General features: G+C 38.3%; 1 long non-coding RNA gene across 10 annotated transcripts in view; it reads left to right on the top strand.

Annotated features, from left to right (window-relative positions):
* Positions 1–24,869, top strand: part of LOC119850115 — a 67,030-nt gene that overhangs the window by 14,848 nt on the left and 27,313 nt on the right. For all 10 annotated transcript variants that reach the window (XR_006277706.1, XR_006277702.1, XR_006277704.1 and 7 more), the window contains 2 exons: positions 5,471–5,555; positions 8,002–8,048. This is a non-coding gene — a long non-coding RNA (uncharacterized LOC119850115). The remainder of the gene's footprint in view (positions 1–5,470; positions 5,556–8,001; positions 8,049–24,869) is intronic.

Here is a 24,869-nt window from a genome sequence, read left to right on the forward strand (position 1 = left end):
TTTTCTATGATTAAGGATTTTCTAATGCAAAGTTCTGCTTCTTATATTAGCAACTAGTTTTAAGTATTTACATGATATTCCATAGCTCCTCCCATTTTTTTCAGGATCTCTTCCCCTGTAGTTCTAAATCTGACTGGTTTTCCTGAAAACAGGAACTAAAGAGTACAAACATTTTCAAGCAGGTTTAGATTAATCAGACCAGTATTCTGAGAGAGAAGCAAAAAACTTACATACTCTTTAGTTGACTGTCTTATTTTCTGAATCTATCTTTATGAGAGGTCATAATGTCAGAACTTTATCATGAATACCCACTTAAATACCCACCAAATAAAATGTATTTATTTTAATACTCTTAGGCTAAATAAGTAATATTACAATCATTGACAAGCTTACTTCTTTTTTCTCTTAATTTAATTATCTGTATAAAGTTCTAATTTCTTGTACCACTGATATAATCCTACTTTTTCTGATGCATTTTATAATAGCTATTGTTTGCAGTGACATACATCTTCTGATGCCAGAACTAATCAAAGTCAGATCATCATAGCACCATACTGTAGTTCTGTTTTGTTCCCCATTGAGTTGCACATATGGTAGATGGCAAGATACAGCCCAGAAAAGACTATTTAGCTCATGCAGTCAGAGTCTTGAAATTTTTGCAGAACTACTCACACCTACATCATATTCTCCTTAATGTCTTATCTACCTTATTCTTGAATATCTGCCATGATGATGGCTTTACCACTTCCAACTATGCAGTTGTTTTTACTATTGAGAACTGTCTCCTAATATCTGGCCTTGACTTTAGACCACTTCTCTTATAATATTCTATAGTTGTGAATAATTTCTTTCGTTCATTTATATATATTTATCCTGAATTTGAAGAATAATCATGTTCATCCTAAATCATCTCTTTTGTAGATGAGATAGATTTAGCAACTTTTCAGGGGTGCTATTTCAACATTTTTTTTGATGTTGCATTTTCTCTCTTTTTTTAAAATATCTGTATATCACTCACTGTTGGAATCAAAGGTATATGCACTATTCTAGATCCAGTTATACCAGAATGATGTACAGTAACACCGTTAACTCATTGACTCCCTAGTTTTATGTTTTCCTATACGTAGTATAGGAATGGCTTCTCCCCTCACACACACTATGATATATTTAGTTTGCTGTGTGTTATTACTCCAATATCTTTCTTGACCTCGATTCTCTCTAGATAGCTACCTAGGGGATTGATTTTGCCAGGTGCTGATGTTAATGGGACTTGAGGTCTTCAGCAGTCGTCAAGACGAGCTAATCACTTTGCAGGATCAGGCCATAGATTTGTATTTATGTTGTTCAGTTCCTCTCCCTAAATGCGTCACTACATTTTTTAAAGTGATCCTCATTCCTCTGCGTACACTCCAAAACCTGAGATCATTTTACATTTCCTGTCCTAGTGCAGGAGCACTATGTCATGTCCTCAACATACCCCTTATGCCAGCGCTGTGGGGGCAACTGCTCTGTAGCAGAATTCTCAACTGGCTAGTTAGAGTCAGATTCTGGCCACTTCGTGGTGCATGTATGGCGCAAAATGGTTAGAACAGGATCAGGGAATCTGGACCTTAATTTTTCAGATGCTTTTCTATATTTTTCTCTGATTACCCTTTTGTTTATGGCCTCTCCAGCTATATTCTCTAATAAATTCCCTGTTTCCTGGACAAAAAACTCATATTTTCTTTTAGTCGGTATACCCTACTGAAAACAAAGGAAAAATTGAAGTTCTGGGTTATTTGAGGAACTCTTACTCACTTCTTTCTGCTTTCTAGCAGTTCCTTTTTTAAAATATGTCTATATTTTGAATATATTTTTAAAAAAACTTTTCTTATATCACTGGGCTTCCCCAACCAGCATCATTTTGTTCTTGGTTTTGGCTTCTTGGCTTCTTCCTTTATATCTGCATTTATATGATGGTAAGATTAAACTTAATCATTTCAATCTCTGTTCTTTTCCATTTCTCATAATTTTTTTATTTAACTATTTTCACTACTTTCGCCAACCATCCTTTCAGCCATGTCTTAAAAAAAATCTTCATATTTTGTTGCAGTGTCATTGTAAAACCATGGTTTCCACTTTTTAAAAAAAAACTATCCCATCTTCCTTCTACCTCATTTCCCAATATTTCCATTTTTCTATCTCATCACTTACACCAGAAATATTGTAAGCTTTTGATAATAACCTCCAAAATTCCCTCCTTTTTTTCAGAGCTGTTACCATTTTCTCTTGGTTAGTCAATATCAGATCCCAGGATTTCATTGGGCCTCATTGCTTCTTTCAGTTTTTCAAATACCATAAGAAACTATCCTCTTGTATCCTACTTGAAAAAACTTAAGTTTCTTGTATATAATTAAAATACCTCTTTTAATTATTTTTACATTTTCACACACTTAGTATCAGATCCATAAGTAATACTTTTTTCCTAATCTCAGATTAAGTAGCATATTACATGCCTACATCCTAAATCCCTCATGGTTTATACATCCTTCATTTTAACCTGTGAAAGTGTTATTTCTTTATATGCCACCTATGTGAATTTCAGTACTTGTATATATTTGTTTTTACAAATTACTTTGCCTTCAACTGATCTTCTTATATAGAAATGTATTCTTTTATAGTTTTATTGTAGTAATGTCTTGTCCAACCATGTCTGTAATGTAATCAAAGATCATCCAATGGGAATTGTGGCTGCTCAGCATTTCTCAGGATCAGGCCCTAAAACAAAACTGTTTATGAACAGAAACCTCTATTGTTTCTTGATTATTTCTCATAGGTTGTTCCAGCTTTTAGGGACAGTGTATTCTCACAGTCATCTCAATGTACCTATGTAATATTCATTTAACTTAATTTTTTCTTTTGCAAATTTCCCCCCATGTTTACATTCATCCATCAGTTGATGATGAATCATTCCTGGTTTATTAAATATTTTCCAGCTATACTGCCTGCCCCCTCTTCTCTTCCTCTTCATTTATGAAGGAGAAAGACATTCAGACTCCCTATTTAATTATTTTATTGCAAATATAACCATGCACAATAAAGTGGTCATATGAAAGTCAGATAAGACAGCTGTACTTAAGTAAATGTAAAATGCACATTATTTTTAATCTGCAAATGCTTTTTTAATTTTTGAGATTAAATAGTTTTTATTATTGGTCAAAACCATAAATTATATTTTAAATATGTTCATTACTCAGTGGTATTATACTGCCTTTAAACCAAGGCTTCTTTACATACATTAATTCGTTTAATTATTTTTCTCTACTTGCTTACTATTCTGTACAAATTAGAGGAGAGATTCTGCTACCCTATTCATACTGACTAGTATCAAAGTGAGTAATTCTACTGAAATGTCAATGGGACTACTCATCAAGTAAGGCACTACTCAGCATCAGTACGGGTGCTAGAAAAAAAACAGGGCCAAATCTTTAGCTGGTGACTTCACTGGAACTGTGTCAATTTACACTTGTTGAGGATATTATCCATATAGTCTTAACAAAAGATTTTTAATGCAGTCTTTCAACTGTATATTGCTCTCTCTTTAGATAATTTCCATATGTGTTGTTAACCATGGTGGAATGGATCTACTGTGACTACTTTTAACCAAAAATTACCACTAATACAAGAAATTGCCACACTAGTCACTGATTTAAAGAGAGATTCTAAGGCTCTACTGCTTCCCATTTCTCAAGAGTAATGCTATTTTTTTAGTCAGTCAGAGTGTCAAAGCAACTGCTTTTTTAATGGGTACCAGTACCATATGCTGGCCTGCTATTATTACTGTGTTAATAATTTGCAGCCAGCATAAATGAAATTCTCAACCATACCTCCAATTTTCTAAGAAGTCAATATTACATTCTGTTACTTTAGACATGAGACGGCCATCCTTAATGGCAAAGTTTTTCATATCCAAAATGTGTAGGTATAACAGAAAAGTTCTGTACTTTACTCATGCAAATTCTTTCTTAGATTTTTAAGATGCCTATACTAGTAATAGCTCACCACCAAATAATTGTAATTGTCTAAAGAACGTTAGGGTTGGATAACAAGATATAAAAGATCCACTTCAGAAAATCTGATCAAAAAGTTCTTTTACTTTCATTTCTAGAATGAAGACTAATGCTATATCACATGTTTTGTTACATCTAAAGCACTATGACATTTTTCATGGATTTTGTATTCTCTTCATATTAGATTTTATAATTCTATAAAAGCCTCTGAATTACAAGCTGGTTAGGCAAGTAATGCATTATACTTCTGTGCAGAAGAATGAAGTCTCAATCTTCTTAGCATATGCACAATGCGCCTCTGGTAGCATATGACCAGGATTCATCACAGCAAATTTGGTCGGCTGGTTGGATCATTAGCTTCCCCTGCTTGCACAGGGTACTGACCAGGAGTGTAATGTGAATGCTGATCCATGTCCCCCAGTCTCTTAGTGATTCAATGGACATAAAATTCATTAAAGTACCACATTCTGCTCTATCTCTTCAAAAGAGTAGTTCTCACAGAAAATACTCATATCAACAGCAAAGAAAAAGATCTTCCACCTTCAAAATCAGAAATTATGCCTCTCAACCTGGGAGGAGAGACAGACTTGTAACCCTCCAAGTTGTCAAGTATGTGAAAGAGAGGCTTCAAGGAAGAGGGTAGCTAAAGCTCAGAGAAAGGGGGAAAGCAGAAAAACAAGATGATAAAAAAAAATCAGAAAAGAACAGAGAAACAGAGAAAATAAAGAGAAAATAGAGACAGTGGCAAATGTGCCAGGGTGCCTAATAATCACTGCAAGGAAAATGCTAACAAATAAACTATAGACAGTAATTCTTGAGTACAGGAATGAGAGCTATATGACAAAACCTAATATCACACTAAATGCTGTTGCCGAATTTGTGCCATTATAATTAAGATTGTTTTATTCTTTCTACAATAGAACCTCTCACACCTCAATAAAGTACACCCTTCCCCATTACTTTTAAAATATTCTTTTAACTTTGTTATGAATATTTCCCTTAAGCTGAAATTTGTACAAGACATTAGCCTAGAATTTAATTTTCTGTGAAAAAAACTAGAAAATTTATGTAGCTGTTTTGGAGTGCTAAAACTGTAGCAAAAAAACCCCTAAAATTTGTTTCTAAACACTTATGTTTCACAAAACTCACAGTCACATTTTCTAAAAGATTTTTGGGCCTGATCATCTCAAATTAGAACTAGCAGACTGCTGAGATATTTTATTTTTAAAAGTGAAATTAAAATGTTTAATTTAAATACATGAGATATTGCACAAATGAATATTTTTGAGTATATAAAGACTTTGAGTTTTAAGCACAAATTCAGCATGCATGTGTGCCACTAATATTTGAGTATTGTAAATTGCATTTTAGTCCTTCAACTAAATGTTGATCTTGGTATATATATTTTGGTGATTGGATAGATGTTTTCTCCAGAGGCAAAAAAAAAAGGAGGAAGAGCCTGTCCTGGATGTCTGAGGGAGGAATAAACGTACAGCTTAAGAAAAAGTAAGTTAAACTAGTTATTATCCCTTGAGTGTGTTATAATAATTTCTCTTCTAAATTGCAAGTTTTTAATTATCTATATTTATTCTTAACAATAAAGCAGTGAATGAATATCTTGGGTATTCTACAAAATGAAAGTGAAGGGGTAATTGTTCTGCCATGATGCTTCCATAGCTGTACTGTGGAAAAGTAAGCCTCAAAAGGTCATATCACTAACTGAATAATTTTTAATCTAAATGTAATGAATTACTTGCAGTTCAGTAGTTATTTGATGATCAACATCACAATGTTTGACTTAAAACAAAATAATTTGAGAAATAGCATATTTGCAGCTATCTTATTCCGAGCAGAGAAAATGTACTGCACTTATTTGCATCTAATTCTATGCAGTTTGTACTACAAAGCAGTTTGTATTATTGTACATTACTTGTGTTTACTATACTGAAGTGCACAGGAGCATTCAGTGAGCCAAAACAAGTTTATCCTAGTCAGTGGAAAGGCACTCAATAGGAAGAAACCAGTAAGTCTGAAATGATGAATTATTTGCTGCATAATATTAAAAATATTTATAGCAAGACAAACCTAAGCTTGTCCTTGTTGGGTTTCTGAATTCTGTAACATGAAAACAGAGTTTATTTTACCTCTGTATTTGGCACTGGTGAGAACACTGCCGGAATAGTGTGTCTAGTTTTGGTGTCCACAATTCAAGAAGGATGTTGATAAACTGGAGAGGTTTCAGAGAAGAAGCTCGAGAATGATTAAAAAATTTGAAAACATGCCTTATAGCAATAGACTCAAGGAGCTCAATCTATTTAGCGTAATCAAAGATGATTAAGGGGTGACCTTATTACAATCTGTAAGAACAAATATTTGATAATGGGCTCTTCAAGTCTATTAGAGAAAGGTATAATATGATCCAATGGCTGGAAGTTGAAGCTAGACAAGCTCAGACTGGAAATAAAGCGTAATTTTTTTAACAGTGAGGGTAATTAACCATTGAAACAATTTACCAAGGGTTGTGGCAGATTCTCCATCACTGGCAATTTTTTCATCAAGATTGGATGTTTTTCTAAAAGACATGTTCTTTGAATTATTTTGGGGAAGTTCTATGGCCTGTGTTATATAGAAATCAGATTAGATGATCACAATAGTCCTCTCTCCATCCTTGCAACTCCTCCACAAGGGCCAGACACAAAAGCAGACACTGCACTTGGGGTAAAAGGTGCTGAAGATACTAGCACTCCTGGCAGTGCAAATCACCCAAAGCGGGATGGGAAGGAAGCAAGGCAATAGTCCCACCATCTAGCACTGGCTGGCACTCTATGGCACTGGCAGAGCTACCATATGTCAGCCAAGGAAATCTGGGAGGCACTATGACTCCTGAGGCACAATCCCTGAGAGGCCTGGTCTACACCTAAAATTTAAGTCAACCTAGCTACGTTACTCAAGGATATGAAAAGTTAATTAAGACAACCTAAGCCACAGTGTACACACCTCCAGGTCGACAGAAGAACTCGGCCCCACTCCTGGAGGCAGACCAGTATGTTACACATTGAGTCATACATACACAATGGTCCTTAGTGAGTGAGACAAAAGTATGTGCAATCAGCCTGGTTTACATATCAAATTAAAAAAGGACAATCCTCTCAGATCCAATGTATTTTAAAAGATATATTCAAAACCTAAATATTGGATTACCTAGACAATGTTTTTACACTGAAGACTTCACATAACCTTAAGAATTACAGCCTTATAAAAACAGGAGAAAAAAAGAGCAAGTGTACAACTTTCTAATGCAACAAGAAGAGTAAAACAACATGCACAATTTACCTTCTTGGTTCTTATGGTGCATCTGCACCAGCTCTGGCCCTTCAGCATATATTAACACAGCTTAGGGGTTGCTCTACCTTATGCCAACAGGCTATGGTCTTTATAGAACAAGCCAACTGTGAACTGGAATAATGATTGTGTGCTCTATCCCACCCATTTGCACCCCTATGTCAGTGTGTGTTGGGGGTAGTTAGCATAGGAATTAAATACTCCATTTTACGTCACCTTGGGGCTCCTGGGCTACACCAGAAAAATTCTGAGCTGGCCAGTTAGAACCAGATTCCTGAACAGTGCAGTGGATGAAACAGAAGAAAAGAATCTGGGCCTGTATTTCTAGGTTTAAAAATAAGCAAGTTTAAGCACTTTGGCTTATAAGGAAAATGAACATAGTTCTATTTGCAGTTTCCACAGAAAGATGTTTGTTGCATCAATTAAAAAGAGTATGTAGTTTACCCTGAATATTTAATCTGTTACTTATCATCAAATCCATTTAAAATAATATACCGTTTGTAATTGAACCAAGCATGTAAACTAGAAGGGTAACAGATTAAGTTATTTTTGCTATCTTAATATTTTATCCTTTTTAATTCTTTTTTTTCCTTTTTTTTTTTTTTTACAGTTTTGTGGATGAAATTTTCACATAGTTGTTTTTTCCAGTATTGAGAGGTAAGTTAACTCTAATTATATTCTCTACGGTTATATTTGATTATGTATAGTCCAAATAGGACTTGTGATCAGACCTGAGATTTTTCATACTGTATTTTGTTGTCAAAAGGAAGCATCTTTACAGAGTCCTATTTTTTAACACGTTACTGAAAGACCACTGAATTATTATTTTTAATGTTAATATTCTCTTATTACTGGACAAATTCATATTACAAAATTTTAAAGCTTTGAAAATAAGGCTCAGTAATGGAACAAGGCTTTATGCTATAATAACCTTAGAAAGTAGGATGGAATCCCACTCCTATAAAAGGATCTGCCCACAGAACAAAATATACAGTGATCTTTGCAGGACTGACCCTATATTAACATCTCTGATACTTTACTTTTATAACAGAATATTTGTACAAGTCCACTTCTGTCCTTCATCAGCCACTTTCTGAAGCCACAGTAGTCAATCCCAAATGATTTATGTCTTTAAATACTTTATAAGCAGCTCATTATATAATAACAACTCTTTTATATTAAAAAAAAATAGCAAAAAGTTAAGACAAGAACTTGAATATAATTATATGGTATACCCTTTTCTCTAACAAATCATAGACAATAAAAACAACCTGTTTCAAGTGATGGGAATTCTCAGTTACTGGCCTTTATGATCACAAAATCTACCTTTAAAAGATCTATTAAAAAGTGACACAGTAACTGTCATTTTATAAATAATACTAATAATACTAATGTTTGGTGCAATACCGACATGATTATATAATTTATTGAATTTATGACTGTATTGTACTATTTAGGCTCACTGAGTGTAGTATACAATATAGCTGATCAAGCATTCTAACTTGATACTGTTCAGTAAGCATGAGCCTCTAGGGCAGAGGTGGGCAAACTACAGCCTGCGGGCCACATCCGGTCCGTGGGACTGTCCTGCCCGGCCCCTGAGCTCCTCCCCCGCAGCCTGAGCGTGCACTCTGGCCCACCGCTCTTGCCGGGCAGCGCGGTGGCGTGGTTGGCTCCGGCATGGTAAGGGAGCGGGGAGCAGGGGGTCCCAGGACGGCAGTCAGGGGACAGCGAGCCAGGAGCGGTTGCATGGGTCGGAGGTTCTGGGGAGGGAGGGCAGCCAGGGAGCAGGGGTTGGATGGGTTGGGAGTTCTGGGGGGGGCAGTCAGGGGACAGGCAGCAGGAGGCGGTTGGATGGGGCGGAGGTTTTGGGGGGTCAGAGGACAGGGAATGGGGGGGGTTGGATAGGATATGGGAGTCCCAGGGGGCCGGTCAGGGGTGTGGATAGGGGTTGGGGCAGCCAGGGGACAGGGAGCAGGTGGGGTTGGATAGGGGGTGGAGTTCCAGGGGGGCAGCTAGGGGCAGGGGTTCCAGGAGGGGGAGTTCAGGGGACAAGGAGCTGGGGGGTTGGATGGGTCAGGGATTCTGGGTGGGGGCAGTCAGGGGGCGGGAAGTGGGAGGGGGCAGATAGGGGGCAGGGCCAGGCTGTTTGGGGAGGCACAGCCTTCCCTACCCGGCACTCCATATAGTTTTGCAACTCCGATGTGGCCCTCGGGCCAAAAAGTTTGCTCACCCCCACTCTAGAGTATTTAAGGTTAACATGACATCTGACAAGCAATAACAGTAGATTCAATTTTTAGAGACTAATACTGGATATACAACTTACAACTTTAAGTTATTCCAGGGAAAATCTACCCAGCAAAGGAATGGCAGAATACAGTTGCCCACAAAAGTTTACAGACTGTGAGCAGAAAATGAAAAATGTACTTCTGTGTTTTATTATTACTTGTGTTCTTTCAATTTATTTATTGTAATATCAGGTCTTAAAGGACACATATAAATTAACCATTTAATTGAAATTATAAAGAAGTCATGTAAGTGGGTATCTGACTTTAGTCATCCATATAAGTTTATAAACATAAAGAAAAAAGATAAACTAATATATAATACAAGCCCCCAATCCTACAAAGGTATCCATTTGAAACGACTATTCTACTTATATGGATTCTCTAAAGGATGGGAGCCTAAAAAATATACTCTTCAGCTATTTAATAAGGCAACCAGATCACAAAATACAACATACTTTATCACAAAGAAAACAAATTATCACATACTTTAAGGTATGCTGTGTAATATGTAAAAAGAGGAAATGAGAAAAAATAATATGTCATCCTAGGCAAGAAGAGCTCAGCTGTAACTTAAGAAACAAAATAATATCTTATTTTCAAGAAAAGCATGTTTGAAAAAAATAACTCAAAAGTTTTGAGTAGCTAAATGTCTATCTGCCAACATCTGACATATATAAATATAGCTATATGAGGAGAAAAATGAGGATACACCTTTTAGCTCCAGGAAATATGCAGGATTAGAAGATTTTTTTGATGGAATGGAAAAATGATGAATATTTACTAAAAATAAATAAATAAAGGCTTGTCCCTACTAAGGCTCAATTTCAGAAAGAACATAACATGCTGAACATACATGCTCAACTTTGACGTCAATGGGACTTAAGCATGTGCTTAAAATTAAGCACATTCTTAAATGTTTTGGTGAATTAGATCCTAAATAGGAAAGGTTAGCATGTAGGAGGAATATGGAAATGACAAAAAAAACTGACAAGGCGTTCTGTTGCTAAAGAATAGAGGTAGGAAACCTATCACTGTAAGAGAGAAAATGAAAAAGTTATTTGAAAAGCTGAAAAAAATATGAAGTGCACAGCTTGGAAAACTGCAAAAGAGCAGATAACAGATTTTTCAACACAAAAACAGTATTTTTCAATATGAAAACATGTACAAATGTTCATTTTCCCCTTATGTGCATAAAAATACACAAATAAGAAATATAAAACAAGAATGTTTAGCGAGAAAGGGAATGCACTAACTTCCCAATTTTTTTTAACCTTCTTTAAAATTGTCATTGTTTATATTTTATCAAACTTTGTTTTCAGGAATTTGTTTAAACTCCATATAATGTGCTAGACTCTAATCTAAGATTCCAAGAAAACAGATTTTTGTAAAGATAAACAACAATTAATACCAATTATAATAACATCCATAATATATTAATCATTCCTTAATATATTTGATAACACAAATAACTCAAATTACTACCAACACATAGATGTGTGATACCTTGTTTTGGAAAAGGACGATTTCCCAACATTAATGGCATGTAGAAATAAAGTATGGGAAATCCTTCCCACAGAAAAAATTAGACAGCCTTACATCAGCATCAAATAGTTTTTAATGCATGCTTACCATTTGTGGAATTTGAACAAAATAAATATACAGATAATGATAAGAGGTTGACCAAACAGAAATTGGTCTTTTAAAGGGAACAGGTGCAGGTTATTATTAAGATCTGTTAGTACTTGCATAGACAATTCATGTATGTTAATAATGACAAAATTAAAAGTTTTAAAAAATAAATCATTTATTTAAAATCTATTGTGTGGCAACATGAACGCTAATATACATTCACAAGCCTGATAAATGTTTTCAGCAAGTGGAGCTGAGATGTTTTATCTCTTGATTCCTGGGTGGTCAGGGCTAGAAAAACTTACCAGACACTTGACAGTCAGAAAACTAAACCTACTAGTCAAGAGGTAGATATGAAAGATAAGAATGTTGGGCCCCACCCCGAGGTTTAGCGGCAATGTCCTGGTAAGAATGCCAGCTCCTCTGCCATCAGCTGTTAGGAAAGATAAGGGTACTGAGTTGTCTAATAGAATGCTGTTCCTGGACTATGTCTGGAGACTCTTTATCTTTTATACTAGTAACTAGTTAATAGGCATCTTATAAATTTGAAGTTCCACCCCCACATAACTGCTGAAAAGGATAAAAAACATTCTATCTCCTCTCTCACCACTAGAACACTCTGGCTGCTACCAGGGTATTTAGATCTCCTCTACTACTCTATGCCTCCCCAAGTCATCTAGTTGCTGTGAAAGGTTGAGGGAAGAGATCTCTGCTACTCTCCCCATTCCCAACCTCCATTTTCAGGCCCTCTTCCCCTGTAAATAATTTCAGTGTCTGCTTCTGCTGCTGCTCACAATGTTCCAAGACAGCAGCAGCAAACTGAAATTTCTGGCAGTTTCACCATTGCCTACAGATAGGGTGACCAGATGTCCCGATTTTATAGGGACAGTCCTGATTTTGGGGGCTTTTTCTTATATAGGCACCTATTACCCCCCAACCCCTGTCCCGATTTTTTTACACTCATTATCTGGTTACTGTACCTACAGGTTTCTGAATAGGAATGTGAAACTGATTAGACTTTCACTAATACTGCTGCTTTTGACAAATCTACAAGCAGAAGCAGAGGCACTAAAACTATCTGCAGACTCAGGAAGGTGACACTACAGTTCACATTTGATTGGAAAGGTTATCTTTGTAACAATAAGGGCCATAAACTTAATTTATTTTTAAATGAAAATTTTGATTCTGCAGAAATTAGTGGTGTAGATGCCCACACTTGCTCAGGTAAGCCTGCCATTTGCCCAGGGCAAGTTGATTTTCCAAACTCTGTATATGACTATCCTTTGTGCATCTAACACAGCACTGCCCAAAGTGGTGTGGAGCATATGACTTTGTGCATCGTGCTAGTAACATCTGTGTCTGCCACATTAAGGAGCACCCAATGATACAGCACATCAGTGCCCAACTGCAACATGTGACTATGGTGACACTGTAATGTAGTGCCAGCTACTAGTAACTGGGAGCTAATTTATCCTTTCTGGTAGATTGTACCATCTGTTTTTCTTTCTTTTACCAGTATTTCTACTTTTACTTTCTTCTGGTTCTCTTGATTTCTTCCTTTTTCTCTGGCTTTCTTCAACTCACTTTCACTTCCCCATTACTGCTCCTATCACATACCTATTTTCCCTGCTTCTCTGTTCTTTGCAGGGGGAGAACTTGTGTTGCGTTCACATACACTTTCTTTAGATCTTTCCCCCCTTCTCTGCCATCATTCACAAATAATACAGAACCTTCTTCTACTAGGGCAGCAAATTCCTGATCGGCCCCTTGTAGCCAGCAGAGGCTCTGCCATGGCCTGCTTCTGGTTTCCCTCTTCATGGCCCCTTAAGACTTCCACACAGTCTTTCTCACGGCTATCACCCCCCTCCTATCTGGGGTTGGTTAAATAATAGACACAGTTCAAAACAGTCCTCAAGGTCCTCAAAATAAAATCCATTACCACAACCTAAAAGTTCACTTAGCTCAGGCTCTTCTACCACACAAGGAGCTCTTCTCCTTCCCCAGTCTGCTCTTCACAAAGCTACCACTCCTGGCCCACCCTAGTGGAAGCTCAGCCTTCTGGATTTGGCTTTCTTCTCCTGTCTGCATTTCCCCAGTTCCTACAGAGAAGGGAGCATATATATTGCTCTCCTTCAGAGAGCTCCTTGAATTGGCTGGGAAAGAGGGGACTCTGCCCCATCCTACACTACAGAGCTCCTGCTCCTGGGCCCTTAAAGGGACAGTGTACTGGGTTTCTCGCCCCCATCCAACTACTAATTCCCCAGATCCACTTCCTGTCGTCCAGCTTCTGCCATTTCCTGAGACTTTGTTTATTCCAGTGTTCCTGGAATAGGGTTTTCTGGCCTTCCTCTAAGCTTAAAGGGCCAGTATACTCCATTACACTTCTGATTCCAATACTCTGTCACCTTCTATGCCTTCGCTGATTGAATGGGACCTCTTTCAAAACTTTCTGCTGGCTGTCTGAATACCAGAAGGGAAATAAAGAATATCAGCATAGATGTGCAGTGTTACAATATCACCACAGTTACACAGGGAGAACTCCCACACAGAGTTTCTGCTCATTTAAACATAAAAGCAGGAGTCTTGGTAGTGACTGTACCCACAATTGCAGGGAGAGCACTTCCTCTGCAATCCAGGTAAAGGTATTTGTAATCACTCTATATGAACACAGTGGCATATGACATTGTAAGTAGTAGTATTATTTAAGCACTAAGAATGGGATGGACACAATAAAAGATACAATTCCTGCTCCAGAGAGTTTACAATTTAATCAGCATATCTGATGGAATTCACTCAGAATTCCAGATTAGTTTAGTTTACTTAAACCAACTTTCACAAAGATACATAGTGCAAATGCACATTTATTAACATTCCTGTATGCAAACCAACAGAAAATAATTACATTAATAAATGTTGATACCGTAGCTACACAAATACTACTGTAATCAGTTTTTCCAGAATTTTCTCTAGATTTCAGAAAGATTGAGAGAGCTAGAGAGTGTGTATCTAGAAGGAGAAATAGATTTAATATTTATGAAAAGTGAAAAGAGAAACAAATTCATATTTCCATATCTAGAAGCAATACTACTGTATCCCACATTTAGATGATAAATTAGCCAGAGAATAAAGAGATCCCTGGTAGATATGCTGTATATGTTTTTTAACAATAAGCTAAATTAGGATTTCTTGGATACATAACTCACATTTCTCAATTCACATTTTTACCCATAGTCCTTTTTTAATATTGACATATCAATAATTACTGGAAAATTCAACAATTTCAGTGTAGGTTGAGTAAAATTTTCTGATCTTGTGACTCAATATCCACAAAATCTTAGTGCCATTAAGAAGGACATGTTTTGACAAAAGTAATATATAATTTGCCTAATGTACTGCCAAGAAAACATAATTAGAAAGGTATGTATAAATGAAATTAACCCCAAAATCACAACTTTTTTAGCACAATGTTAAAACTACTCTAAGCAAAATATTTTAATGTTTTAGTATTCTTATTTCATACCCTTTGGCACATAAAAGAAAACAGATCTGGGGGAAAAAACAGGACTTACATTATCTCGGTAAGAAGGCTCCGGAATTCACTCTGAGGAGTCACACTAGGGCCCCGACCATGCAACTGACTTCTCACAGGTAGAACCCAGCCCCAATGTGGAGCCTCATTGACTTCATTAGGGTCCCACTCACACAGAGTCAACTGCAGGATCTGGACTATTGTAGAAAGGACAATAATGAAAGCTCCTTCACACACCTGCAAAAATAGGTACAGAGATACAAAAAATTAATTATTAATGTGCTCTTGTGTCTTCTCACAGCCTGTTTAAGTGTAGTATTTATGATTTTTTTTCATTTGCATGTAGTTTTAGTATTTGTTTTTTTATTTAAATCCTTTTTTAAAACATTGGTTTGAAAAAAATCTTTAGGACATGTACACTAACATATAATATTCATTAACAACCAGGGAGCTTTTACGGTTATATGGTACAAATATATATTTAGACATATTTTAACACATTTTTAAATCATTAATGACTCCAGTTTATTTGGTTTATTGTGCAAATACCTATTTAGGTTCTGAGCCTGGAAGTTAAACTATGCAGGCAGATCCCTGAGCCAGTCCAGAGTCCCAAAGAAGTCAATGGGCTGGCGCAGGGACCTGACTGTATCAAGCAGCTTCCAAGATCAGGGCCTTAGAAAATATGTAATAAAAATTGTCATGAAAATTAGTTTAGCACTAGCCACTTTTTAAAGTTAAATTTGTTGGCCTTTTTAAACAACAATTCTTATAAAAACAGAGTATTGTTGATTATTTGCTAAAATTAAGCTTTTAAATCAAAGATGTTTAAGATACAGGAAGTGCAAAAAGTCATTTTAAACAAATAAACATCTCTCATTCCCTGTTCACACAGAACTTACATTCAGGATTTTTTTTTAAAAGAACACTTCTAGGGTGAGTCCATTCAGGGAAATGTCAACAGTGATCATGTTTTTATATAGAAACTACAAACTCTTTAAAAACAGGTTTGTAATGGACACCATGAAATAACATTTAACTGGTGACTCTAGACAAGGGACACTGTCAATAGCCATGATGAGTCTACCCTTCAAATTTGACACACTCCTAGAAACTTGCAGAGGGAAAGGTGTCTCCCATTTTAAACATGCACATAGATACAGAAGTAACTAGAGAACTAGTTCTCAAAAACAAAGGCTACATGACTTAAGAAACCAGCTCATAAACTAGAAGTAAATATAAATACATTCATAATATAAACACAATTCTATTGGACTCAGAGATACCATACTATCTATCTGTTTCTCTGCTGGCTCTATTCTTGAGCAGACAAAAAAATTAAACTCACAAGAATCCTGTGTTCTACAAAGATCAGAGTCCAAAGTTATCAACATTTTCTATCCGCTGACATCTATCCTGTGAGCGAGCAGTGAAGCGGATAAAATGTGTGCCCACTTTCACAGTCCCAACAAATCCAGTGCCCTGGGTTTAAGGCAGTTTGGCTCCTATATGGGACTTGAAGACTTGAAACTCTAGTTTTGGCAGGTAGATAGGTTTTTCAGTTGGTGCAGGAAGGCAAATAAAATTAAAATCTGCATTTCAGGGAGCGTGTGCCAAATTTGAGACCTATCGCCTTAATAGTGAGGAGTATTTTTTAATTCAGTAACATGTTATATGCAGAGCGCTGGGTATTCTGTGATTCCATGGCTGAAGAATTCACCCCTTTCCGCAGAATTGTACTGCAGAATCTAAACTTCCATTTTAAAAAACTGTGGGTGAAATCTTGGCCTTATTTCTAATCCTTATAGTTGTAGAGACAGCTTCCAAAACATCAAATGAACGTAAACGGATGCAATGTTTCCTGCCTGAATCTGCGAAGAACCTGAAACAATAGCTCTGAGAGGTGTGATGTGCCCTATTCCTTGCAGTCAGGGCCCCTTGGATTCTATGATTCTGCAGCCACAGAATTTGGCATTTTCCCAAGATGGCATGGAATTTGGTATATTGCTGCAGACAGCCATCCAAAATTTTGTTGTCTGCCTCATTTCCCTGCTGCCTGCAGTTACCTCTTGCTCTCCATCTTTCCCTAAAAGAAGAGATTAAGTGGATTATAGTGCATGCTTCCTACACTGTTCTATGAAGCTAGGCAGTGGAGTGTGTCTAAGAGCTGAAGTCCAGCTTGCAGTTCAGTGAGTGGAGAGAGCCAAAAGTATAGCTTGGTGAGCTTGACATCGTAGAGAATAGCATAGCAGTCGAGGCCTAGGGAGCCAGGTAGATGAGACACTTGAAGCCGGTCACAAACCCTCCTTCTCTGACAGGGATGAAAAGAAGGTGGTTCTAAACCAGGCTGCTAAGAAAATATCATGGGAGTCAATGCCTAGGATTGGAGCTGGGCCATCTGAAAATCCTAGCAAAAAAATCCATCCTCAAAAATAATTGTAAAAAAATAATTATCAATCAATTTTATGTCAATTAGTGTTTTCAATGATGAGCCACCCATGTGTGTGCTTGTGGTATGACAGGGGGATTAGAGTGAAAGGTATTACATATTGATAGAATACATTAATCCAGAGCCTACGGGTTGTTTCCACAGAATTTGGTCCTTCTGTGCCACAGAATATACAGGGCCCTAATTATATGTCCCTTCATGAAGGTGCAAAATAATACAAGTGCAGTTCAGATTATCTTTTTTTAATATTCACCAAGACTGCAGTTAACAGGCAACAGGCCTATAGAATGCACTGCACTTCACCCCTTTCTCTAAAAAAAAAGGAGTACTTTTGGTACCTTAGAGACTAACAAATTTAACTTCCTGCTTCTCTTCCACTCCCACTTAGCCTCTCCCCAGACCTAAAAAAGGTTCAGCGATACACATTCATTCAATGAAATATTTTCAATGTGCATTAACTTTTTAAGAAGACAATGGATATTAAACAACCACCAGAAATTCCTGTCACTGCCTAGAACTAGTATTTAATTCTCTGTTATGTGAAATAACTTTTTATATCTTTTATGTCCTGCTTCACCCTCTTACAGGTTACACATGCATTGATATTCTTTTCCTCACTATTCTGCTGTAGCTGAATATTGTTGGCTTGTGTTTCTTTAGCAGAAGAGACAGAGTTGAAATCAAAAGGTTCTATGGCAGTTAGATTTAGGCAACCAGTGAAAAAGGCACCAACAGAAAAAAGTGTAGTGACAACCACGAACTCCCATAAAGGAAAGAAAGGCAGGGGATAGTCAGTGAGGAAAAGTTAATAGGAAGCTGAGTGAAAGAGGAAAGGTTAGTAGGAAACAGGGTGTGTGAGAAGTGTAAGAGAAGTGAAAGTATGTTAAAGGGAGCAAAAAAAGAAACAAAGGCCCTAATTCAGCAAAGCATTTGGGGCAGAATTTTCAAAAGCACTGACCTAACTCTGCTCCCATTGAAGTGAAAGATAAAGGTCAATTCTGAGAGCTTTTGAAAATTCCACCCTTAAGCATGTGCTTAACTTTAAGCACATAAATAATTCCACCCCTATGCTTAAGTCCCACTGAAGCCAATGTGACTTGACCACAGGCTTAAGTGCTTGGCTGAAGCAGGATGTGATTACTTGTGTGCTTAAAATTATGCACATATTTAAGAGTTTTGCTGAATCTGGTCTCATGAAAACCAGAGAAAAAGTGATTGAGAAAGAAAAAAGAAACAAACTGTGAAATCCACATTAAAAAATAAATGAGTTCCTGGTTATTTCTTTATGCTCTGAGCATAAAGGTTGGATTACTGCCTGGTCTCTCTTTGGTTTAAATATAAAAACTTCTTTTTAATACAATGAATATATTGTAACACAGCAATTACCTCTGGCGAAAGATAATTAATTCAGTGAGTGATACCATTAATACTAAAGTAATTATTGACACAGGGTTGCAGCCTTAACTATTAAGGGGACTCACAGTCCTCTATGCCTACTTGCACTTGCATTTCCAAAACAGATTGTGTAATTAGCTGGGAGAGGGTTAATCTTTCCAATATTACTATCTCTATGGTAACAGGACCACAGAGATAGAAGGAGCTGTGGAAATCATGAAAGCAGCCAAGAAGGCGGTGCTCTCCATTACTTCTCACTCTATGATACTGCTACCATAGTGAAAGAGAAGACACAGAGACACCATCTCATAAGTATACCAAAAATCATCTGGAACACTGTCAGCATGCCACAGGTTATTTGTTATCTCTGTCCATCACCTGGAACCTATGGACCACATTTTGCATACCACTGTTTAAAACTGTTCTCTACCAACAAGACAAGGGAAAAAGAACATCTTTATGTAATCATTAAATTATATTCCAACAAAATCCTGAAATTTATCACACTGCTCCTTATTTTTCAGCCTCTGGTCATCATTTTCACACCTTTCTTAATCAATTTAAAACTGTGGAATAGTACCAGGTTTACTGCTGGAGGCATGCTGTTCTGGAGCAATGCAAACAAATGGATGAAATATTCTGAAACATATCCATAAAACTGAAAAAATAGGCTTTATATTAATTTTAAAAATAAATAAATAAAACCCATAAATAAATAAAAAAATATTCTTAAAATAAATGCAAAAATACAAAAGACCTACATTTAAATCTCAATATTTTACAAAGAATATTAATGGGGAGAGTGAAGGATTAACTCTCAAATTCTATTCCTACTCTGCCTCTTTCTTATGATCTTGGGCAATTCACTTAATCTTTCTATGTTTTGTTTTACCTATCAGTAAAATAGGTATAATAAAATAATACTTTGCACTTCATAGAGCTATTGTGAGGCTTAATAAAAGTTGATGCATGCTGTGAGGTCCTGCAGGCCGCATACCAGAAATGAGAAATTGGAGAATCAATTGAACAACCTAAATTAAGCCAGGATTGGAGGAAACAGATTAGGTAGCAAAAAAGCAAATAAGTAAATGGTAGACAAAGAGTTTATGTTATAGGTACCCAATCCTGCATTAATATCCATTCAGATGCAGGAATTCACCCATACAGAATTCAAGGCTCCAGTGCTTCAAACACTTGCACTTGTGTTCAACTTTATTCATGTAGGAATAGACTATTCATGGGGAAAGTTAAGCACATGCATAAATGTCTGCAGGATCAGGGTCTAAAGTTGGTATTAAGGGACTTATCTACAGAAGTTATTGTATGAATGACAATTATTTTTGCAAAGCCATGGACAACTGAAGAGGTAACAAAAGACTGAGAAAAACAATTACAATATCTATTTTCAAAAAATGAAAGAAGAATGGTCCTGGTGATCATCATTCTGTACATCTGTGGTGCCCAAACTTTTCTTGTCGTGCCCCCCTTACCAGTAATGGAATGAGTCTGTGCTCCTCCTTCAGAGGAGACTGGGCTGAAGCTGGAGCTGGGGGCAGAACTGGGGATGGGGGAGGAGCTGGGGCTAGAGGCAGAGCTGGTGTGGGGATGGAGAAGGAATGAGAGCAGAGCTAGGCTGGGGCCAGAACTGGGCTGGGGGTAGAGCGGAGCTGTGGCTGGGCCAGAGCTGGGCACGGGGCGGAGCAGAACTGGGTGGCACTGTGGGGCTGGCTTGGGCCCTGCCACACACACCCCAAATGTTTGGGGGCATTCCCCATAGTTTGGAGACCACTGCGGGGTGCCAGAACAGGGGAGGGCCAGGAGGCCATGGCCCCATCACTTTCAAAACTGGGAAGGCTATGCCCTCCCACTATTTACCGGCCATAAGGGTGAGCAATGGTGAGATGGGGCAGAGAGGAACGAGCCGGGGGCAGGGTTTTGAGGGGAAGAGGCGATGCAGGAGTGGGGCCTCAGGGGAAAGCATCAGCACAGGGGCTAGACCACTGCTATATATCTAAGTTCTATCACTGCTAAAATAAAACATCCAGTGAAAGAACTGAATAATCATGGAGAATAAACTACTTTCTCACCATTAAATGTTTTCCCTTCAGTTCAGGGTTGAAGCTCATTGGCAGGACACTGTGAAGAAGTTTGCTGTGCCACTGCCCCCTGAAACTTATCTATGGATAAATATAGGGCTTCAGTTTCAGCAATTGCCAAACTGGCACCTTACAGGAGTGCTAAATTAACAACAAAACATTAAAACAGCAAGTGTATTGATATTTAAAAACCAGCAACATTTGGACAGGTTTATCGATATGCTACTGTGGAATCAAAGCTCAGTAACATCTCACTTCTTTACTTAGCCCCAGCAAAGGAGGATGTGCTTCATTACTCTTTGGGGGCCTGGTAGCTATTTCAGGATCAATGTCAAGGGGTTAGAATGAAACATTATCTTAATAAAATTATTAAATCTGTTCTTATCCAGCCTTTCTTGCCCATAAGGGTCATACTTATCTTAAGAGAATCATGACAGTAGGAAGACTAAAAAGTTAAATTGAGGGTTGGTTATTCAGAGTTCAGAGGTGGGGCAAGGTAAAAATGTGCTACAATTTTTTTTAACAAAATATTTGTAAGAAGGTCTACAAAACAGATGTACTTCTCAGGTCTGCAAATACTTTTTACTTGGTGTACTGTGTATTATCATAAGAAGTTCCAATGAGTATGTCTACACTGGCGAATTTAGGACCTTTAATTCACCAACACTGCAACATTACCAGTAAACAATAGTAGATGTGGTATACCAACGTCTTTTCTACACTACAGCCTCTATCACTGCTATCACAAGTGAAGCTGGAACTGTGAAGAGTTACGGGTCCTAAATTTGCCAAGGTAAGATGAAGACTGGATGGCTATTATAGGAAGTAGAGGAGGGGTGGTAAGAGGACTGGGAGAACACGCAGCAAGTTAAAGCTACTATCCTGGTCAGCCTGAAATTTCAACAAATATTATCAAACCTGAAGGAGGGCTGGTAGGAAAGTAAATCTGGAGAGAGGCATAGAGGAATTTTCATGGAGGCTGGAGATTTAGTATGGAACAGAGTTTTAGTACTCCTGGAGGAATTCTGTGCCACTGTGCATTTGCAGAATGCATGTCCCCCACCGATTTCTTTGCTTCCCTGCAGAAAAATGACTTTCTGACAGGGAAGCAAAGTGAAGCTGCAAGAGCAGTCACATATCCCTCCCTAGCAGTGCAGGTACATCATTTCAGGCACCCAAAGTAGCCGGCGGAGAGGTAAATCACTGCGGGACTGGGGACACCCCAGCCAGTGGTTCCTACCCTGAGCTAGGATCAGCTGCTAGTCCCGGCTGGGCTGGAGGCAGGAGAGGACGGGACTTCCTCTTCCGCTGCAAGGAGTGGCTGGGGCTGTGTCAGACCCACCCCCAGAAAACTCCCCCAGCTCCAGGAAGCTCAGCATCTTCCCCTGCTTCCCGCCCCCATCCACCCAACCCCCATTCATCCAGACCTCCCATACCCAGATACCCCTGCCAAGCCTCATCTGGTAATCCAGAACCCCCCCTAGCCCTCCATACCTGAATCCCATCCCACTGAACCTCAACCCCTGCATATGGAGCCCCCCTGCACCCATACCCCCTGCCTCCAGACCCCCATCCCTGCACCCAGACCACCCCCCACTGAGCTCCCTGCACTAAAACCCCCACCCTGATGCTCCACCCCCTGCACCACCCTGAGTTCCCACATCCAGACCCCCATGCCACTGACCCCCAACTAGCTGCACCCAGACCCCCACCCCACCAAGCACCACTCCCCCAGCACCCAGACCCCTCTGCTGAGCCCCAACCACCTTCACCTGGAAGCCCCTGCAGAGTCCCATTGCCTCTGCACCTGGAACCCATCCCCCCTCCATGAGCCTCTGTGCATCCAGACCCCCACACACATCTAGAACCCCCACTGAGCTGCCTGCACCCAGATTGTCCCATACAGAATCCTCTCACCCCATACCTGGATTCCTCCACACTGAGCCCCTCCACACTTGGATCCTGCCTGGTTGAGCATGCCTGCCCCACACCTGGTATGCCTGGCGCAGTGGGGCAGGGCCCAGGTGTTTCTGGGGCAGGCCCAGACCTTGTGGTGTGTCAGGGTCGGGTGCAGCCTGACCACTGAATCCATGTCCCAGGGATGGGGGGGCTGCAAGGTGATCTCCCACCTTCGTGCAGCCAATGGCCTGTGCTCCCCACTGTCATGCTGAGCCTCTGCATTTATTTATTGACAAATAAAACTTGCATAATTTTGCAAAATTTTTAAATATTGTGAACAGAATTTTTAATTTTTTGGCACAGAATTTTTAAATTTTTGGCACAGATTGCCCTCAGGAGTATATCAGATAGAGATACAAGCTGGGCAAGGCACCGCTCAAATTGGGCGGGGGGGAAATCCCCCAAGCTCTACCCACAACCCAAATTCTGCCCATTTGGGATACCAAAATGAGATGCCACTCACAATAGATTGCACAGGTGTTTAAATCTAATCATACATGTTTTGCTGGGCTCCTCAGGCTTGGCACCCTTCAGTGGGATTTGGATACACTCACTGGATTATTAAGGTGCAGGAACAATAGACAAGTGTCTAAGGCCCTGGCTCCAAGTATTACGTGATAATGACAGAATCTCGATGTTCATTACAAACAAAACTCTAACCTTCATGGTTGTGAAAAAAATCTTAAAAACACGAGCCAAGGTTAATTGATGCAATAATGTGCATCTGAGTCTGCAGACAGCATCCACCAAAGGCAGCCATTATAGCCAGAGAGGAAGCTGCTTGACCTGACATTCACCATCCATTACAGACCAAGTGCCTGCTGATCTGGGGGGACCTGCCCTGGTGAAGGTGAGAATTTGGGGATTGGCTGTCCCTTGGCAGCTCAGAGACACCATCCCCTCCCCCTCTCCTCCCCCCTCCCGGCTCTGTTCTTCCCTCTGACCTTTAGCTTAACTGGTCAAATTGAGGGGGGAAAAGTGGTAATACTCTCCCAAATGCCTCCCACTTGTGACACCAGAATGGACATCACTCACTGTAAACTGCACAGATCTTCAAAATATGATCATCCCTTTCCTTTTTTATGCTGTGATCAGCAGTTAAGTAGTTAAAAATTTTGATATTTAAATCACTGTAATTGTACAATATTTGACTCAATACCCCATTGAGATCAAAGTAGTTAAGAAATCAAGACATCTTCCATTGGTTTCTATTTGTGCAGATCTGTTCAGTTATAAGTAATAATGAGAATAACTTTTTTTAATGCAAGTTTCACTGGTTAGCTTAGATTTGAGATATAGTGAGATACTAGTGAATTATTGTATTTCTAAGTGTCTTGGAGATCAAAATGCTTGTTAGAGAGAGCCAAAAAAATCCAAAGAGAGCAAAATTTCAGGAAGTGTTTATTTTTTTAAAGTTTCAAATGGAAGTTTCTGCCTTATATGAAATAATCTAGAAAATTCAAGTAGGATGTTAGTCTATGGCCCTGATCTTGCAAAAACGTATACTCAAAGTATATGATTACTAAAGTCAATGGGACTACTCACAGTGCATAACATTAGCTATGTGCCTAAAATCTTTACAGGATAGGGGCCTAAGTGTGTTAAGTATGAAGTCTAAATCTGAGGGCAATGATTAGATATTAGGGGATACAAAATCTCACTTTAGCTACAATCTTGATGAAACCTTAACTATGAAGTTTTGATTGACAACATCATAATTCACACTACAGACCAGAGCAATTACAACCTGTTGTGTAGGTTGTCTGATCTCCATGGTACACCTTTTCCTTATATACTGTTTCTGCATTATAGCTAAAAAATGATTATTCATAGAAAAATGATGTCTAGAATGTTTTGACTATGAATCAGTTTGTATAAACTAAACACATACAGTATAGACAGTACTTTAGTTTTTTTTTCACTGCTTTCATTGCAACTAAAATTTTTGATACTTTTTCAATTCAAAGGTCATTTTTCTGAAAGTTTGATTTTCACTAATCTTTTAGTAAATTAAGGATAAAATATATATGTATCTTTACTGCTATAAAGTGATTAATTAATTACTTTTGAACACAATTTAAAATAGCTAACCTTTACAAGATGAAGTTTTTCAGGCAGCTAGTGCTTATTGCG

The sequence above is a fragment of the Dermochelys coriacea genome, chromosome 1 (assembly GCF_009764565.3).
Source record: "Dermochelys coriacea isolate rDerCor1 chromosome 1, rDerCor1.pri.v4, whole genome shotgun sequence".
In the NCBI taxonomy this organism is placed as follows: Eukaryota; Metazoa; Chordata; order Testudines; family Dermochelyidae; genus Dermochelys; species Dermochelys coriacea.